Source organism: Nansenia antarctica, assembly GCF_963989245.1.
Source record: "Nansenia antarctica genome assembly, chromosome: 2".
In the NCBI taxonomy this organism is placed as follows: Eukaryota; Metazoa; Chordata; class Actinopteri; order Argentiniformes; family Microstomatidae; genus Nansenia; species Nansenia antarctica.
In genome coordinates, this window is record NC_137675.1 from 38,398,482 (window position 1) to 38,401,720 (window position 3,239).

Below are 3,239 nucleotides of genomic sequence, written 5' to 3' on the forward strand. Positions count from 1 at the left end.
GTTTGCAGCTAGGAGGCTGACTCATGGTACTGTTAAGGCTGATTTATTTATATCCCCATGTCCGTGCAGACAATAACGCACAGCAGCACTCTTCGTAGGGTCGATGTCAGCCCCATTTTCCAATCGTTCACAACGACTGAAAAGGCACCATTTTGTTTTGCCTTCATTGAGGGTTTTTCATTTCAGTATTGGAAGGAGATTGGTCTCAACCCTAGTTCTTAAGGAGTGCTTTACCCCCCAGGCCAGAACCATACACATAGATCACCTTTCATCCATCCATCAGGACCAATCACACGCTTAGCTCAGCTTCTGGTTGACCTGTTCCACACCCCTTGTTCCATCTACTGTATTTCCCAGCGGATCTTGCCGCTGAGCTGATGTTTAGGTAAGGTTTGGGGACCGCCCCAGCAGCCTCCGTCCAGAGCACAACTCACACTGGTGACACTGATGTATATGCCACGTTCAGGGCAAACGAGTGCCCGAAAGTTAACAAAGTCGTTGAAAAACGTTGTTTAAGACAAGGTACGGTATTCTGAGTTCCGTATGTTTCGCTCAGTTCGACCACTAGTTTGCTAAAGCCAGTTGGAGCCCCTGGTCTAGTCTGAACACGCACAAGAATCTCCTCCTTGTAATCACCCACTCTACCATCACCATGGCCCATTAAAACAATGCTACTCCTTTGATACACTCTACCATTTCCCAAGCTATTCCCCCAGCTCTCCCAATGACCAAGCAATCTGACTCCTCTATGGACTAACCTGGTCTAGCCCCTAGTCCCCCTGCACCCTTCTCCTCTATGGACTAACCTGGCCCAGCCCCTAGTCCCCCTGCACCCTTCTCCTCTATGGACTAACCTGGTCTAGCCCCTAGTCCCCCTGCACCCTTCTCCTCTATGGACTAACCTGGCCTAGCCCCTAGTCCCCCTGCACCCTTCTCCTCTATGGACTAACCTGGTCTAGCCCCTAGTCCCCCTGCACCCTTCTCCTCTATGGACTAACCTGGTCTAGCCCCTAGTCCCCCTGCACCCTTCTCCTCTATGGACTAACCTGGCCTAGCCCCTAGTCCCCCTGCACTCTTCTCCTCTATGGACTAACCTGGTCTAGCTAGCCCCTAGTCCCCCTGCACCCTTCTCCTCTATGGCCTACCCTGGTCTAGCCCCTAGTCCCCCTGCACCCTTCTCCTCTATGGACTAACCTGGTCTAGCCCCTAGTCCCCCTGCACCCTTCTCCTCTATGGACTAACCTGGTCTAGCCCCTAGTCCCCCTGCACCCTTCTCCTCTATGGACTAACCTGGTCTAGCCCCTAGTCCCCCTGCACCCTTCTCCTCTATGGACTAACCTGGTCTAGCCCCTAGTCCCCCTGCACCCTTCTCCTCCATGGACTAACCTGGTCTAGCCCCTAGTCCCCCTGCACCCTTCTTTGTAGGCACACCTGAAAGGACTGAATAGGTTATGGAGGCGACATGGTCGGGGGCTACCCTAAAGTCATCTTGAAGTTGAAGTTGCTCTTAACCACAGATCTTAAATCAGATGACCCCCCCTCACCCCCCACCCCCGAACCAACTTCTACCAACTTTATTAACCTCATTGTAAAAATGACATGACCTTTATGATGGGCTGGTTTCTCCTGATGAGCCCCAGACCGTTGACATGTCTTAGCTATGGTTCTGTCTGTGTCTTATGTGTTCTTAAACATGATGATTAAAAACATGGTTTGAAATGTCTGTACTCTAGCCAATGTGATGTTGTAAAAGGAAAATGCAAGAGAATATTTTAGAAGACGATTTAGTGCCCGCACGTTTTATGATAACTTGTTTTGGGGTTTCAGCGATTGAGACTTCGGTTCCATATTTATATTAGGGCTAAATTATACTAACAAGCGCACAATTTTACTTACAAATATAAATATGTAAAAAAAATAATAATAATATCTGTTTACATGATTATTGACATCTGTTTGAAGACAGTTGTTTTTTCAGCAAGACTAATACAGACATAGACCTAGTCTATGTGTTGACTTACTTGCTGTCCACATACAGCAGTCTTACATATGAGTTGGTTCTGCATCTTGGCATATTCATGAGACAGCTGAGCCCAGTGGTGATGTACAGTACAAGGTGTTTCACTTGTTTTGAATGCCTCTTCAATGTTGTTTTACATGTTGTGTACATGGTGTTGAAATAGCAGGAGCAGGCAGTAGACAATGCAATGGGCTGTAGACTCTATAATTACATGATGATGATGATGATGATGATGATGATGATGAGGGTATTGTATACAGAGCTGTGTATCATCATTACCTGTTAAAGATGAACACAATAAGAAGCTATGTTTAATTACACTGTTCTGTGAGGTAAACTATTATTATTATTATTATTATTAATATTATCAATGGAATTATTTCAAATGGCTCTAACTATTGTTGTCTAGGAAGCATCCTCTCTATGTATCCCAAAAGAATAAACCATGACGACATTTTAATTATTTTCTGTGGAGTTTTGACAGTGTGAGTTCTTTAGTGTATGTAGTGCTTTGCATGGTTGTGTGTGTGTGTGTGTGTGTGTGTGTGTGTGTGTGTGTGTGTGTGTGTGTGTGTGTGTGTGTGTGTGTGTGTGTGTGTGTGTGTGTGTGTGTGTGTGTGTGTGTGTGTGTGTGTGGGTGTGTGTGAGTGAGTGTGAGTGTGCGGGTGTGTGCGTGTGCACGCTTATTTGTGTGCCTATGTGTTATTTAAAACCGTACAACATATCTCTCTACGCATTAATTTTCTCCTTTAAAACAACAACTCTTATCCACTTAGAAAAAACACCATGGGCCCTATTATGCACTTCATAAGTCTTAAGCAATAAGACGAGGCGGTAGATCTAAACTTAAGACGTGGAGGCGTGGTCAAGGCCACTTTGCTATTATGCGTGCGGTAGTGGGCGCCTAAAACCCGGCGCTAAGCAAAGAAATTAGTCATGGGTGTGTTTTGGGCGTCTTCTCAATCAACCCAATCAGCGTGCCAGGTGCCATTCCCTTTAAGAACCGGCTGCGTTGAGTCTTTAGCGCTATGCTATTATGGAAGTCCTAAGAAGGAGGTCAGCGCGCTTCTCTGCAGAAGAAAGTAACAAGCTCGTGCATGAGGTCAAGGCTCGTCAGTTCGCAATCTTTGGAACGGCGCGAAATCCTCCCCGAGCCGAGGTGGTGAAACAGGCATTGGTGGCTATGTCATTGCTGACCAAACGACATATGTCAGTTACT

At 46.3% G+C, this 3,239-nt stretch overlaps 1 protein-coding gene across 1 annotated transcript in view; it reads left to right on the forward strand.

Moving 5' to 3' along the window:
• abat (4-aminobutyrate aminotransferase) overlaps positions 1-2,488 on the forward strand; it is a 128,155-nt gene extending 125,667 nt beyond the window's left edge. Inside the window, exon 16 of the mRNA XM_080524536.1 lies at positions 1-2,488. This exon is cut by the window's left edge and continues 822 nt beyond it. The gene's annotated coding sequence lies outside the window, so the exon portion shown is untranslated.
• Positions 2,489-3,239: the final 751 nt, after the last annotated feature.